This window comes from Taudactylus pleione, unplaced genomic scaffold (assembly GCF_031769625.1).
Source record: "Taudactylus pleione unplaced genomic scaffold, aTauple2 ptg000156l, whole genome shotgun sequence".
In the NCBI taxonomy this organism is placed as follows: domain Eukaryota; kingdom Metazoa; phylum Chordata; class Amphibia; order Anura; family Myobatrachidae; genus Taudactylus; species Taudactylus pleione.
In genome coordinates, this window is record NW_028284558.1 from 14,026 (window position 1) to 32,248 (window position 18,223).

Genomic DNA, 18,223 nt, shown 5'->3' on the forward strand with positions numbered 1-18,223 from the left:
CTGGATTTTCAGATCCAACCTCCTCCTCGCTTTTTCGCAACCAATTTGCCGGCATCTGCGGACAAACGGGTTGCTATACAGGAGGCAATACAAAAGCTATTGTCTTCTCGAGTAATAGTGCATGTCCCTATCCACCAGCAGGGTCAAGGTTTTTATTCCTGCTTGTTTGTGGTTCCCAAGCCAGATGGCTCTGTGAGACCCTTTCTGAACTTGAAACATCTCAATCCTTATTTGCGGACTTTCATGTTCAAGATGGAGTCCCTGCAATCCGTCATTGCAGGGCTAGAGAGGGGCGAATTTCTCTTATCCTTAGACATAAAGGATGCTTATCTCCACATTCCCATTTGGCCTCCTCATCAGGCATTCCTTCGGTTCGCAGTGCGGGCCTCTCATTTTCAAATCCAGGCCTTACCTTTACCTTTCGGTCTTTCATCAGCACCAAGAGGTTCACGAAGGTCATGGCAGTAATGATGGCCCTTCTTAGGATACAAGCGGTTACTATAGTCCCTTACTTGGTCGCCATACTCCTCAAAGCTCCGTCAGTCTCTCAATTACTGCAGGACATCCGGGTAACACAGAGCCTGCTGTTGCAACACGTATGGATCCTGAATTACCAAAAATCTCATCTGCAGCCTACACCACGTCTGCCTTTAATAGGGATGATTTTGTACACAGTGGAGCAGAAGGTATTTCTTCAGCAGGAAAAAGTCACCTCCATCCAACACATGGTGCGATTGATAATGCGTCATCGCAGGGTGTCAGTGCACCTGTGTATTCGCTTTCTGGGAAAGATGGTTGCGTCTTTCGAGTCCATCCAATACGGGAGGTTCCTTGCCCGTCCATTCCAATTGGACCTCCTCTCTCAGTGGTCAGGATCCCACCTCTTACTTCACCAGTGAGTTCAACTGTCACCCAGGACTCGGACATCTCTCCTTTGGTGGCTGAATTCCTCTCACCTATTGGCAGGCAAGAGGTTTGCATTGTGGGAATGGTTTCTCCTCACCACAGACGCCAGTCTGAGAGGATGGGGGGCAGTGACTCAGGAAAGACACTTTCAGGGCCGCTGTACTCGGCTGGAGGCAGTACTGCCCATAAACATTCTGGAGCTAAGGGCCGTGTTCTGTGCTCTTCCGGTGCCACATCCTTAGTTGAAGGGCCAGGCCATCAGAGTGCAATCCTAGAATGCCTCAGCTGTGGCGTACATCAACAAGCAGGGCGGTACCAAGAGTCCGTCCGCCATGAGGGAGGTAAGCCGCATTCTTCTCTGGCAGAGGAACATGCGGTAGTGATATCAGCAATTTCCATACCAGGGGTAGAAAATTGGCAGGCCGATTACCTCAGTCGACAGGACATTCATCCGGGAGAGTGGATGCTCAATCCGCAGGTCTTCCAACAACTGATTCAGCGTTGGGGTCTCCCTCAGGTAGCTCTTAAGGCGTCGAGACTGAACCATCAACTGCCACGTTACTGCTCCAGGACAAGAGATTCATAGGCAGTGGCGGTGGATGCTCGAACAGCTCCTTGGCGGTTTCAGTTTGTCTACCTATTTCCACCACTCCCACTCCTTCCTCGTCTGCTGCAAAGAATCAAGCAAGAAGGGGTAAAGGTTCTGTTGGTGGCTCCAGACTGGCCCAGATGAGCGTGGTATTCCAACCTACATCTTGTACTGATAGACGACCCATGGCCTCTTCCTCTGCAAGAAGATCTACTGTAACAGGGTCGGTTTATTTATCAGGACTTAAAGCGGCTTTGTTTGATGGCGTGGCTGTTGAAGGGCTATCTTAAGAAAGAAGGGTATCCCTTCCAGGGTGATGCCTACTATGTTAAGGGCTAGAAGGGAAGTTACCTCTAAGCACTATTATCGCATATGGAAGGCATATGGCGCTTGGTGTGAACGCAAGGGTGCGTCACCGTCAGAATTCAACTTAGCCAGGCTGCTTCTTTTTCTACAGGCTGGTTTATCAGCAGGTCTTTCGTCTGGGATCTTTAAAAGTTCAAGTATCGGCTTTGTCGATTTTCTTTCAAAAGCGACTAGCATTATTACCGGATGTCCAGACTTTTCTACAAGGGGTTGTCAGATTACAACCTCCGTTTGTACCTCCTACGGCCCCATGGGATTTGGATTTGGTCATCTTTTCTCCAATCTTCCCTATTTGAACCTTTACAAACAGTGGAATTAAAATTTTTATAATGCAAAGTGGTTCTCTTGTTGGCGCTCGACTCTGCTAGGTGTGCGTCTGAGCTAGGGGCGCTTTCTTGTCGTCCGCCTGACCTTATTTTTCATGAGGATAGGGCTGAGCTACGTACGCAGTTATCCTTTTTGCCTAAGGTAGTGTCTGCGTTTCACATCAACCAACCGATCGTAGTTCCGGTGTTTTAATGAGGATTCTTCGGCTTCCAGATCCCTAGATGTTGTTCTGGCTCTTCGGATTTATGTTGATAGGACAGCATCACTCCGGAAGTCTGATACGCTGTTTGTTCAATATGATATGGCTACTATTTCTAGATGGATCCGTCTGACAATCAGATAAATGTCTATTTGGCTGCATCAAAGCAACCACCTACTTCAATCACCGTGTATTCTACTCGCTCGGTTGGTCCTTCGTGGGCGGCTGCCTGGGGGGGGTTCCCTGACCCAGCTTTGTCGAGCGGCCACTTGGTCGGGCCGGCATACTTTTACAAAGTTTTACCATTTTGACACTTTTGCGGCTTCTGCTTCACAGTATGGCCATGCTGTTTTTGCTGGGTTCTCAGCGCTCTCCTTCCTGGACTGTGAGCTCTGGGATGTCCCCACTGTACTGAGACTCCAGTGTACCCTAGTGGATGAAGGCGAAAAGAGGATTTTGGTACTTACCGATTTAATCCCTTTCTCCGATTCCACAGGGGACACTGGACGCTCACCCGGCGCTGTTCCACCTGCATTTGTTTTATTGTTCTGCCGGGTTTGGATAGTCAAGTTTTTCCTTCAAGTCTGCTTGATTTTTTTGCATATTTGCTTGTTGTTTATGTATATTCTAGTTCTCTTCTCCTTTGTTATTCTATTTCCAGCTCTCCTCGAGCACAGTTTATTTAGACTGACCTGTAGGGGGTATAGAGGGGGAGGAGCTAGTTACTATTCAGATTTATTAAAGTGCCAGCTCCCGGTTATCCCACATCTATACCCCACTGTACTGAGACTCCAGTGTCCCCTGTGGAATTGGAGAAAGGGATTTAACGGTAAGTACCAAAATCCTGTTATTTTAAGAGCAGTTGAAGGTTTTTAGCTTTTGTCAGGACATTTCAAAAGAACCCTGCTTGAGAACTAAGGTGCTTCAAAAACATGAGCACTATTGTAACCTTGACCCTGGCTCCACTGGTTCCGTTAAATTGAGCCCTTTTCAGCATCTGAGCTATTCATCTCCAGTCAGAATTGGTTACATGCAGACATTACTGATCTGAGAAATTATTACAATAGGCTCTGACATCCTAGTGTAACCTGACTAAAAAAAGACCCGGGGCACTGGAATAAAATAGTCCTTTATTTGTTTATAATTAAATTATTCTGTTACATAAATTAGTGGGAAAAATAATTTTTGATTTGTTTCTGAATTGAAAGCTTGTCTTTAGCTGAAGCCATTTCTATAGTGTTTAATTACGATTTAGCACAGTAATGGAAACCAAAGTTCAGGCTCTCGCATGGCCGGTAGTTCAAATCCCGACAGCGGCGGACCGGCAGTGAAGATCCCGACAGGTACGTTTTTTTCTATTTACTAACCTAACCTCCCCCCCTCTAACCCTCCCTTAGGGGTGCCTGACCCTAACCTCCCTCTAAGTGCCTAAACCTAACCGCCCCTTCCCCACAGCCTAACCCGAAGTTTCCCGGGGTGTGCCTAACCCCATCCCCTAGCCTAAACCTAACCTCTTGGGGGGGGGGGGTGCCTAACCTTAATTCCCCCCTGGGAGCCCCTCACCTAACCCTCCCCCCCCCCCCCCCCCTCTTCGATTGGTTAGCCGGGTGTCGGGCTCCCGGCGTAGGTCTAATGACAGACGTCGGGATTTCGATGCCCGTCATTAGACACTTGCCAAGATTAGACAGTCTGGATGCCGACGGTCGGCATTTAGACCGTCTCCATCCCGACTGCATCCCGCTCTTATACAGGCGGCAGGGAACTGTTCAGCCGTCTGATCGGGTGCACTTTCAGTTTGGCCACAAGTAAGGAAGCAGGCAGTCATCCTGGGCCAGATGTACTAAGCTCTGAAAAGTGATAAACTGGAGAGTGATTAACCACCAGTCAATCAGGTCCTAACTGTCATTTTTCAAACAGCCTGTGACATGGCAGTTGGGAGCTGAGTGACTGCCAGTTTATCACTTTTCAGAGCTTAGTACATCTCCTATGTGTTACTAATGGTGCATACACACGGTCAGATTTTTCTTCAGATCTGAACGATAACTATTTAAAAAATCGTTCATATCTGAAGGACAATCTGACATATCTGTCAGATGAATGATTTGAACGATGCGCGTTCCCGATGGTCACATAACGATATCTGACATCTGATGTGTTTGTAGTCAGACTTGGACGATTCAAAAATCGTTCAATCGTTCATCTGACAGATCTGACAAATCTGAACGTGTGTATATGCCATAATATTTATTCCTGATGGGCCTGTACTGTGCAGGCAGGTTGTGCTTGATGGCTTAATGACTTCAGGACAAAACATTGCTAAATATTCAATCATATAGAAAGTTTGGGCAAATTCTTTATATAAATGTAATTTACTTCTCAACTGATGCAAAAGTTAAAGGTCATTAAAGGTGGAATTCCATTAGCTCCGATTAAATTATCGGCAGTAAAAAAAGGGTGGTAGCCTCAGGCTTTATCGCCTGGGGCGATTCAATTAGGCTCCTTTTTACACCCGATAGCTGTGTTAATGCCTGTTAAATTAACTTGTTAACACACAGAATTCGTGTATAGTACACTGATTCGTGCGATACCTAGCTGTTATCGCCCCTTAACTCAGATTTCTTTTTGGTCTCAGGAGACCCAAAAAGAAATCCTGATAAGCGGAGCTAATTGAATAGGAGCTGGCGTTCAATTAGCACCCTTTAACTTAGGGGGGAATTTGATTAGCCCCATTAAGTCTTAGTTCCTATTAAACAGCTACATTCCTTCATAGGTCTGTGAAAATGGTGACGAAACCTCCCATATTTGATGTTGTTTGTTTGCAGTACAAGCTATTTCAGGCAAAAAGAGGATGCTTGTTGTGTCTATTAATGGAATTACTGACAGGAAGTCTGTTATGTTTAGGAAGCTTTTCCTCCTGCGATCACAACGTTTCCTCAAATATCTGTGTATAAGATTTTGAAACATGTATTTTAGGCTCCCTGTGACCGTCACAAAGCTGGTTCACAGACCTATTTATCATTATTTGCTTTAATGTCTGAAAATTAGCTCCTTCTCACCACATATTGCGTTGGTTATTATTTGGGCAATTTATCGGAGTGTTATATATGAGCAATTTATCATGGGGCCATCATGAGTAGACACTCGCCGATTATAACTCGTCCTGGTAAGAAATATAGTGATTTAATTGTTTGTCACGACAAAACACCAAATTCAACTAAGTGAAATTTTAAAACAGTCGTATAACAACACAATAGTAACACGCAATAAAAACTGCTCCCTGTAAATTTAATCTAAAAATCACAGAAGTAAAGAAACTACTCCTAAATCTGCTGGTGCAGGTTCTAATCTTAATCTTCTATTGGTGGTAAAAGATGAAAAAGATTATAACATGGGTGGCCATTATCCACAATTTTTATTTGCCTTTGTCACACTACTTATTAAATAGATTTCCTCTAGCCAAGGTAGCGCAAGAATAATCACCCTGCTTCTTTAACTACTGTCTTTAGACCTGTGTTTTGCCTGGGAGCAGTTACCTTACCACGCCAAGGTAGAATACGTCTGTGTACTCCCGATTTACACATCTGTAAAAATGTATTGAAATATTCCTAGGCAAACTTGCAGCACTCAACCAGTGTAAGAAGAAAAGGCGTTGCTGAGCCATCCCTACCGCAGAGGAGATTACTAGTTATTTATAGAGATGCGAGTAGCCCAAGTAAGGTCATCTTTTTTATTCACACCTAAAAATGTAAATGTCTTCACCCTTTCCACTTCTATGTCTTATACATGGAATACATACGAATTACTGCCGGACACAAGTCCGGCGGTTGAAATCCCGACAGCGACAGGCCGATGCGGCTGAAAATCCAGATCGTCAGCAGGTAAGTATGAACTAACCTAACCCCCCTAACCCTACCCCTCCTTAGGGGTGCCTAACCCTAACTTCCCCCCCAGTGCCTAACCATAATTCCCCCTCTATGTGCCTAAACTTAAGTCCCCCCCCCCCCCCCCGGGGGTTCCTAACTTTCCCTCCCCCTAGCCTAACCCGAAGTCGTCGTCATCCCCCCCCCCCCCCCTCCCCGGAGCCCTAAACCTAACCCTCCCGCCCCCGCGGCTGTCCGCAGCAGCACCCTCCATCACTTCGATCGGGATGCCAGTCTCCCGGCGTCGGTAAAATCACAGGCGTCTAGAATTAGATGCCTGTCATTTAACCCTCGCCGGGATGAAGCAGTCGGGAACCCGACTGTCGGGCTTACGTCGGCCGGCTTCCCGATTGCATACCTTATACATAATGGCTATAGATTGGTTCTTTTTGTCTTTCTAAAATCTAAGATAACCTCTTTAATGTGTTTATTGTTAAGGAATACATGGTTTGCCTACCTCCAATGTACAAGGTGTTGGGTGTGGGCACTGTGTGCCCTCATCTCCATCGCTAATTAAACCCACCACAGTGGTGTCATCCGCAAATGTTAGTCATGTTTGAGGACTAAGCACAATCAATAGTATACAAAGATTATAACTGTCTGCGCGCCTGATTCATTAAGGCTTGCTATTGCGAGCGCAGCTCCATAATCGCATGCAGGTTTGTTGCGAAAATATGCTAATTATTGCAATCACAAGCCATCGCACTGCCAGTATAGAGACGTCCACTGCCTCCCACTACTGATATCTCACATCCGTAATACCTTGCAAACCTCCATAAACATCGGTAACAGAGTACCATCGGCTCCTCATGCCGAATTACAGCAGCCCTGACCTTACTTAGAAATTGCTAACCTCTTTGCACACAGTAAGTACTCAAGCTGCATATGCAGTCGCACTGGCTAATTTATGCACGCCCATGCAACGGCGTCCAAACGGACAGGCACGCCTGCGTTTCTCCAACCACCCCACCCGTCACCAACCCTAAACGCTTAGTGCCTGTCAATCAGTCTGCGGTGGCTCTCCGTCGTCTGGGTGATAGCAGTGCGAACGCAGTGGTGTCTTTGCTCCCTGCGGTACATCCGCAGTATGCACCAATCGGCCATTTGCGTACGCTTTAGCAGTTGCGATCCTTAATGAATCAGGCCCTTAAAACACATCCCTGGGGAACACCAGTACTGATGGTCATTTCTGGTGAGCACTGACAGACTGGGGAAGATCTGGCAGAAAATCCAACAACTATTTGCATATTGGAACACTGTAGCCAATATTAATTAATTTATTAATCAACAATGATGGGACAATTTAGTATTAAATGCTGAGCTATAATCTACAAATGAGAATTGAGTGTGAGAGCATTATGAAGCACTGACAGAAGGGCATCCTCTGTGGACCTGTTAGCTTTGTGAGCCAATTGTTGAAGAACAAAGCCCACAGAAAGGACGCCCTTCTGATACTTATACCCCTTTTACACCAGAGCAAAAACCTGGGTTTTTGCTGGGTCTACCCAGGTCGCAGCTCAGTGTAAAAGGGTCCCTGAAAAATAACCTGGGTCAAGTGACCCTGCAATCCAACCCAGGTAGCTACCAGGGTTGGACCCAGGATGGACCCAGGTAATGGTGCAGTGTAAATGGTGCAACCCGGGTTATCTGACCTGGGTCATGCCTAAAATGAGCAGATTGGTGGTTGTGGAGCAGTCACCTCCCACTTTTTATGACCTCACAGGTTTAGCAGGGCAGACCTGAGTTCAGTGTGAACAGGGCTGACCTGGGAGTAACCCAGATCAAAGGTGCAGTGTAAATGGGTCTGACCAGGGTTGGAACCATGTCCAAAAACCCAGGTCGGACCTGGGTTTTTGGTGGAAAAGAGGTATTAGTAAGTACTCCCCCATAATATTACATAATCAGAGAAGTTAAGGCAATTGGGCGACAATCATTCAAGCCTAACACTACCGTATTTTTGCGGACTGCAACAATCAAAGTGGTTTTCAAACATTTCTGAACAGCACATTCTAATAAGGCAAGATTATAAATCCTAGTTAGAAGCCCCGCTAATTAATCCACATATTCACAGAGTCCCCTTCCAGGGATATTATCAGGACCTGGGACTTTCCTAATTGTTTTATGTAAACAAGATCTGACTTCCAGTTCACTAATGGTCAAAATAGCATCATCTGTAGAATCCAAGTGAACCAGCGGGATATTATAACATGATGTTTCATCCATGGATATCGTTCATTTGATAGATATGCTCCATAATCTGTGTCCCAGTTGGAAAAGTGTAACGGATTGGTCTTTATTACATTTTTTGTTTCTTACCAGTATGGCAGTGCTGAACTACACTTGTAAACCAGGTCCTCTGAAAACCCTGTAGTGATGCTTATGGGTTTGTACATGGTGCCATAGGGCTGGATAGGAAACAAGGAGATGCTTCCCAAATATATTGTTTTGCAGATGAAACCATCCAGAAATACTAATCAGCATTAGTGTATTATTATTTATTTATTCACAGTTTCTTATATAGCGCAGCAAATTCCGTTGCGCTTTACAATTTGAATCAAGATTAACATTATACTGGGTAAAAGACATACATACATGACATATGTAAGGGTAAGAGGGCCCTGCTCGCAAGCTTACAATCTATAGTATTCTACATGCATCTACCAAATAATACATTCATCTGATACTCTGTAGTAGCTTTAATGAGGTATAAAAGCTGCTTGTGAAGCTGTTTAATTATATTTGTAGATGTCATTATCAGTACTGTTACATCCTGCGTTATTATGGTCCAGCGAAACAGCAGGCCTTTCATATTTCCTCGTTGCTTGTATTCCTGATGCGTTTAGAGCTGAGTATCCTTACACCACAGTACAAACGCCTTCCCATTAATAACTGGAGACACATATATATGCAATACATGTTCATGGGTTCTTATAACATGAGAAACATATGTGGGAACTAGTACATCACTGTCGCTGGGAGTAGCAACCATTTTATGGACTGAAAGAAGACTAGATGGGCCTCATGGGTGTGGTTCAAAAGGTCAATGTAATAAAGATCTGGACTCCAGAAGGTTGACTGACTGGTTCTGAATGTCGACAGTAAAAAGGTAGTTATGGTCATATGGCCGACAGTCAAAAGATCAACATTTAACATGACAACACTAATATGCCAACACTTGTCTTTTTTGGAGGGGTGTGTGGTTGTATTGCCATTTTAGCCTAAACTAGTGGTTCCCAAACATGGTCCTCAAGACACCCTAACAGTACAGGTTTTCAGGATATCCATATTTAAGCACATGTGACCTAATTAGTACCTCAGTCAGTTTGATTATGCCATCTATGCACAAGCATGGATAGTCTTAATACCTGAACTGTTAGGGTGCCATGAGGACCGAGCTTGGGAACCCTTGGCCTAACCCTGAAAATCCTGAAAATTTTTTTTTTACTGTTCATCTGTTAAATGCCGACCTTTTGAGTGTCAAACATTTAACCCTGTTGACCTAAATACATGTTCACAGAATAATGGTTGTCATAATGTCAACTTTGTTACTGTCAGCATTCAGAATGTCGATTTTCTGGATGTCTACCTTTTTAATGTTGACCAATCAACCGGTGTCCGGGTATCATCTTGCCGCAGTGACAGTCTTAGTGCACAATAAATAGGCTGCACTCTAAATTCAGCTCACAATCTGGTTCCCACACATAGGCAATGGATGCCTGTTCTTTGGTAACAATCTAGTGTCCCCTCACCGAAATATTTAAAAATGTTTCCTTGGATTTGACTAATTGTTAAATTATTAAGGTCCCATTAAATGATATCACAATCCTAACGCAGGTTAAGGCTCTTCAGACAGAGTATATGAGTACAGCAGCTCGTTGTCTTGTCATATCGCCAAGCCCCTCATTAATATTGCATTTGTTTAATTAAAGTCTCTTCCCTATAATCCCTGCTGCTTTTTGCTTGGTAGTAAAAACGAGGTGGCAATAATGACATTGAGCAAGAAACATCTGTCGCTGTGCTTCGCCTTCTAGAGAGGCGACTCTGAGTTCGAGAGACACCGGGGCTGTAAACCAAATGTTACACTTGTTCAGAGCTTCCCCTGTTCACAATCCATTATTTTCATGATCTGCATTTGGGTTTGCTTTGTCCCATGGGTTACACTATAGTGGTATCTTCTCAGATGCTAGGAGTGCAATATGCAAACAACTTTCGTAAGCAGTAAATGGCTTCACTAAGTTACCATCTGGAATCGTGTTCTCCTTAACAAATCCATTAATGCTGCATGTCATTATTGACTCTTCTGCTTTTTGATCTGTATAAGCTAGCTAGTGTATTCACTGATAGACATGACTCCAGGAATATATAGGTCACAGTGACGAACTGAACCACTTTAATGTAAACCTATACACTATTTATAACTAGCCTGTATACTTCTGAGTTGTGTGTAAGAGCATTTTTGCAAAGAGTGGTTAACACTGGGAACCTCATTAGTGGCATTTCCAAGGTAAAATGGCATCAAAATGACCCACTCAAATTGGTTAAGAAGAATAATACAATGCTTTTCATTTAGTTGTTTTTTGCTTTCCCAAATATAATATTAATAGTTGACTTCAAATAAACAGTTGTTTAGAATTATATTTTATTCATTTGGCTTGAAAAGGGTTCCACGGCATAGTATATACAGGATTGCAATGGTATTTTCTTGATCATTTTGTTTGCGGTGTATGGAGCCTCTTTATTTATTAGCCACATATACAGTATATATTTGAAACACAACCTTAACATTGATTTTTTTTTTTAATAGCAATCATCAATGTATTGGACCAATGTTCGGAACATCGTGACTTTGATTTCCCCAGCAACTGCTCCTCTGAGCAGCTGCCAAGTACAGTGGGGGTGGGTGTGTGTTAATTTGCATTTCCTCGTCGGCTGCAGAGAGTTGGGTCCTACCGTGCTGACCGATCAGCAGTGATCGGCAGCACGGCAGTCACTGGGGGGTGTAGCAGGGATGCAGAGGGGCTGGTAGGTTCCTCTGCTCTTTGTTGCTATCACTGTATTACTGATGGGTCCCATCGTTTGCGACCATGTCAGTTAGCGTACTGCCTGGTGTGGTTTCAAACTGCGACCATGCCAGGCAAGTGGTTAAGTTATTCATACATTGCACACATTGTGCATTGCTTTACAGAGAATACTCATGTGGAGTACACACTATACCGACGGCCTCATCAATATGTCTGGCCAGACATCACAACGGCCCAGATAGGGCCTTGCTGGGAAGCGTACTGAAGACCTGTGAGGCAGCAAGCTGACCATTGCGCCATCGTGCTGCCCATCAATTGATTAAAAACCAATGGAAGATATTAATAAAAAATATTAGAGAATTAGGTTGGTTACCAGATGTCTGCAGATGTGGGGGATAGCTGTTTTTAAATACTAGACTGCCCTGTACTTCCTTTCCAACACCCTTTAAGTGCCAAAAGCACCAGAGTCGGGCACTGGAGATGCCCCTCAACTTCCTCATCTGTCAAGAGGGATGGTGGGGAAGAGCACTGAAATGGGGACAGTTGGAAAGTATGTGGCTGGCCCCTTGTGCATTCATAGAGTTTATGCTCCTAATATCAGTTGAGCCCACCAAATTTCTACATCCACTGTCTAGACGCTAAAAGACAGAGGAAATGATGTGAAAAGCGTCTGTTTCATAATGTTATACATGGTTTTATTCACAGTAGTGGAATTATAGCTGATATTGTACAGCATAAAACAGGTCTGTATTAAAAAAGACATAAATAAGAATAAACACTGGCAGCTCTGTATGTGGATAAACTAGCTGTCAGTTACAGACCGTAGCATCTAGAAGTGTAGACATGACTCTTCCATACCTGCAGAAAGGAAATTGGGGAACTGCTGATTGTCTGGTTTCTAACCCAGCCTCATATTAAAGGCTTATATTACAGCGTGCAGACCTGTTCGAGTCTTTGCTCGCCTTTATAAAGAAAAGCCTTGCCCTTGGTTGGTAGAAACGCTAACCCTATGTTTTTATTTTACTTTATTTGTCTAATCTATAAAGCAATTATTTAGTTAAAAAAAATATTTATTTTAGTACTAAACCTACTGTAGTTTTACGGATGGTGCTAGTAAGTCGGTTTATAGAGCTCACCATTTAGTACAGATGCTGTTACTCTTCTCTTTCCCATAATCTTTTTAGCTACTAACATGGGCTTTATGTAAATCTAAATGAGGTGTTTGGTGGCAAGTATTTATCTTGTTCAGAATGGACCTGAAATATGACTGAGGGAAGTTTAGGTTACAGCCCTATAATCTCATACAATGTGTTCACTGTACAGGTTGAGTCTCCCATATCCAAAAATTCCGAAATACAGAATTTTTTTGGCATGACTGAGATAATGAAACCTTTGATTGTTGATGGTTCAATGTACACAAACTTTGTCTAAGGCACAAATTATTAAAATGAATGTATAAAATGACCTTCAGGCTGTGTGTATAAGGTGTATGTGAAACAGAAATGAATTTAATTTCTGTACACAAACTTTGTTTGAGCCACAAAATTATTGAAAATATTGCATAAAATTACCTGCAGGCTGTGTGTATAAGGTGTATATAACACATAAATGCATTGTGTGTATATTTGGGTCCCATTCCCAAGATATTTCATTATTAAATGCAAATATTCCAAAATACAGAATATTGCGTTATCCAAAATACCCCTGGTCCCAAGCATTTTGGATATGGGAGACTCAACCTGTACTGCCAAAATATGTATGTATGTGTGTGTGTATGTATGTGTGTGTGTGTGTATATGTGTATATATGTATGTGTGTGTATATATATATATATATATATATATATATATATATAATTTTAAAATATATGCATGTGCGGAGCAGATGTTGGTGCAGTCAAGGAAGACAGGTGTGTCATTACTCTAAAGGTGCATACACACAGCGATTTTTTTGAACGATTATCATTAACGATATCGTTCAATCGTTGAAAAAATCGTTTACTTTCTAAGTTAAAATGATGAACGTTTATCGTTCATGCGCGTTCACGTTTGTAGTTCAGTCAGACTGACCAACTACATACATCCCAACATGACCCTCTCCAGGAGGGACACAATGCTCTGGTCCTGGACTTCCTTGATATTTTATCATTAGTGGAGGCTCCAGAGGTGAGGCTGCAGCACAGTCCAAAATTCAAATAGGGGAGCCACACCAACTGCCAGTCCCAGCCAGTGATGTTTGGCAGCATGTGAAATGACAGTTGGTGTGGCTCCCCTATTTGAATTTTGACCTGCTCTGCAGCCCCACCTGTTACCAGGGAAGTCCAGGACCAGAGCATTGTGTCCCTCCTGGAGAGGGTCATGTTGGGAGGTATGCAACTGAACGATTTTCATTAAGGCAATATGCAAAAATCGTTTGTAGTTCCAAAAAATCATTTATTACACTTTAAAAAAATCTGACAGATAATCTGACAGAAAATCGTTCATAAATTCGTTGGTAACAAAATCGTTGTTTGTGTGTGTATGCAGCTTTAGGCCTTGTAGAGGTGGAGGACATGTATTCCATTATTTTGGCAGCCCATGTGACCTCTGCACAGAGCAGGTGTCATTGATGTAGAGGTGGAGGACAGGTGCACCATTACATCTGGCAGCCCATGTGACGTTCGCACTAAGCGGGTGTAATGGATGTAGAGGTGGAGGACAGGTGCGCTATTACTGTCACAGACCATGTGACCTATGCAAATAGAAGGTGTAATTAGTGCAGAGGTGGAGGATGTGTGTTCCAAAACCACAATTATACCCCTTTTTCACCTAAATTCCGGGTCTGACCCGGAGTTGGAACAAAGTTCGTATCCGGATCAGACCCGGAATTTTGCCGGCGCCGACTCGGGATATACCTGAGTCAGCGCCGCTCACACCGCAGTCAGGTCTGCATAGACCCGGCTTTTGCGGAGTGAAAGTGGTCGCTTGGAGATGACGTCTTCTCCAAGCGCCACTGAAGCCGGACCAATCGGCCGGCTATGATGGTGCTCCAGCCAATCAGATCCTAAATGAAATCTGTTTGAAAAATGACAGTTGGGACCTGATTGGCTGGAGTTTTAAACCCCGTTGCGTATGATAACTCATTGATAAATGGGCCCTTTTAGTACACTATTAAAAAAAATTAAGACACAAAATTCAGGAGTATGTTATTTGAGTGAAAAGAAAGAGTTCATATGCAAGTGATTTCGAGCTACGCATCATTCTGTTTAATCTGCTACTTTATGCCACTTCTTTTGCGAACAAAAATACTAATCCTAAATATAGTACTTCGCACATTATCAGCAAATGAAGACACAAAATTCAGCAAGGGTACCCTTGCCCACGATGAAGTGTCTAAATTGAGTCAGGCTTCTTGCTCCATATGGCGCATAAGGTCTAGCTGTATGAGGTCACGTCTGTATGCTTAGACATATATATATTTTTTTAATGTCTAAGGTTTATTTTCTAGTTGTTAAATTAAGTGTATGCTGAATACAAAGTGTTATTTAATGACAGCAATTATATCCCCTTTAAAAAAAATGGAGGGGGGAAATGTTTGTTATACCGTATATTATATGCGTTACTTGTTTCAGGTCACTTTATTGCTGTGATTTGGGGTAAGGGATGACTATTACATGTATATGACAAAGCATTTAAGGGGTTTTATTCTGTTTTTTTTTTTCTTTTTCATGATTAATTGTACAGTCAGGTGCATAAATATTGGGACATTAACAGAATTTTCATAGTTTGGCCTCTATTCACCACCACAATGGCTTTGAAATGACACAAACAAGATGTGCTTTAACTGCAGACTTTCAGATTTAATTTGAGGGTAATTACATCCAAATCAGGTGAACGGTGTAGGAATTACGAGTTTCTATATGTGCCTCCCACTTCTTAAGGGGCCAAAAGTAATGGGAGTATCAACTCAAAAGCTATTTCATGGACAGGTGTGGGCTATTCCCTCAATATTTCATTATCAATTAAGCAGGTAAAAGGTCTGGAGTTGATTCTAGGTGTGACATTTGCATTTGGAATCAGTTGCTGTCGACTCTCAATATGAGATCCAAAGAGCTGTCACTATCAGTGAAGCAAGCCATCATTAGGCTGAAAAATCAAACCCAGAGATAACAAAAACATTAGGTGTGGCCAAATCAATTGTTTGGAACATTCTTAAAAAGAAAGAATGCACCGGAGAGCTCAGCAACACCAAAAGACCCAGAAGACCACGAAAAACAACTGTGGAGGATGACAGAAGAATTATTTCCCTGCTGAAGAAAAACCCCTTCACAACAGTTGGCCAAATCAAGAACACTCTCCAGGAGGTAGGTGTATATGTGTCAAAGTCAACAATCAAGAGAAGACTTCATAAGAGTGAATATAGAGGGTTCACCACAAGATGTAAACTATTGGTGAGCCACAAAAACAGGAAGACCAGATTAGAGTTTGCCAAACAACATCTAAAAAAGCCATTACAGTTCTTGAACAACATCCTATGGACAAATGAGACAAAAATCAACTTGTACCAGAGTGATGGGAAGAGAAGAGTATGGAGAAGGAAAGGAACTGCTCATGATCCAAAACATACCACCTCATCAGTGAAGCATGGTGGTGGTAGTGTCATGGCGTGGGCATGTATGGCTGCCAATGGAACTGGTTCCCTTGTATTTATTGATGATGTGACTGCTGACAAAAGCAGCAGAATGAATTCTGAAGTGTTTCGAGCAATATTATATGCTCATATTCAGTCAAATGCTTCAGAACTCATTGGACGGCGCTTACAAGTGCAGATGGACAATGACCCGAAGCATACTGCAAAAGCAACCAAAGAGTTTTTTAAGGCTAAAAAGTGGAATGTTATGCAATGGCCAAGTCAATCCCCTGACCTGAATCCGATTGAGCATGCATTTCACTTGATGAAGACAAAACTGAAGGGAAAATGCCCCAAGAACAAGCAGGAACTGAAGACATTTGCAGTAGAGGCCTGGCAGAGCATCACCAGGGATGAAACCCAGCGACTGGTGATGTCTATGCATTCCAGACTTCAGGCTGTAATTGCCTGCAAAGGATTTGCAACAAAGTATTAAAAAGTGAAAGTTAGGTTTAGGATTGTTTAGTTTGTCCCATTACTTTTGGCCCCTTAAAAAGTGGGAGGCACATATAGAAACCATTGTAATTCCTACACCGTTCACCTGATTTGGATGTAATTACCCTCAAATTAAATCTGAAAGTCAGCAGTTAAAGCACATCTTGTTTGTTTCATTTCAAAGCCATTGTGGTGGTGAATAGAGGCCAAAATATGAAAATTCTGTCAATGTCCCAATATTTATGCACCTGACTGTATTTAGTGGAGGTCCTGTCATTTATTATATACAGTGCGCTATGCACTTTGTTCTCTTTAGGACATATAAAGTCACCCTATGCTCCGTTCGTCATGGAGAGAACATTTAATGTCTGCACGCTGTATGGTAATGTTCGCTGCAGAAATGAGAAGGATCCTATTTAAGCGCCTAATACAGACATCACCAGGATTAACCTTGAAAGTCACTCTCACAAAAGGAGCAATTTGTGCTTCTATCTGATGTTAGAACATAGCATGATATGCTTCACATTTGTGTAAGGCTCAATTTAAGGGCAGAAAGATTGCAAAATATGTATTACTACTTATCCCCCTATGCAGAAGACAGATTAAAATGGCAAGCCAGAGATATTTGTGATGAAAGTGAAAACGTTCCTCAAGTTATTTATGCCAGTGAAAATGTACTGACCTTGACTGAAAAACTTTTGACAAAGTCCTAATTACAGATGCGCCCAGTTACATTGTTTGCTGATCGCCACAAATGTACGCACGCATTGCGAAATGAGCTTCCCTGCGCCTGCATACGATACGCTATGGCACACACTGCTTTCATAACCATGTATTCCTATGGAGGCGTGGTCGTGTATGCAGTGTGCGTATCCGCTCGCTGGTGTGCGTCTTGCACTAAGCGTCATGCATTTTGCCACGCTAGCGGCAAGGCTATAGCTGGGCATATCTGTACCTGTGACAGCGCAGAGGTGCTTTATTCACCTTCATATATACTAGCATCCAAAACGCTCAACGTTCACTCGGGAGAAGATGTATCAAGCCTTCTGAACAGTGGACATGGGGAGAAATTGTCCATAGCAACCATCCCACTTCTACCCATTCTTTAAAGATAAATGCTAGCTCGCAGCTGATTGGTTGCTATGGATAACTATTTGTTACCAGTTATTTATATAGTACACACACATTCTGCAGCGCTTTACAGAGAATGTGTCCATTCACATCAGTCCCTGCACCAGTGGAGCTTACAATCTATATCCCACATGTACACGCGCACACACACTAGTGTTAATTTGTTTGTTAGAAGCCAATTAACCTACCAGTATACTTTTGGCTTGTTGAAAGAAACCGGAGTACCCGGAGGAAATCCACGCAAATGCAGGGGGAAAATATTCAAACTCCACACAGCCTTGGTGGGAATTGAACCCATGACCTCAGTGCTGTGAGGCAGTAATGCTGCACTGTTTAAAGGACTTATTACAGTTCCTGCTTGTTCCTTAACCAGAGGTTCCCAAAGACTGTCCTCAAGGCACCCCAGCAGTTCATGTTTTAGAGAGATGCATGGTTGAGTAAAGGTGGTTAAACAAATTAAGTGAGGTATTAATTATGTCAGCTATGATCAATCATGTATATCCTTAAAACCTGGACTGTTAGGTTGGCTTGAGAAGAGCAGAACTACTGTTTCCTTACTTGAGTGCTACAGAGTGCATTCTCTTTGCTAACACTGCCGGGTTGGGTATGATATCCCGGCGGGAAATGCAGACGCTGGAAGCCTGATAAGCCGAAATCCCTA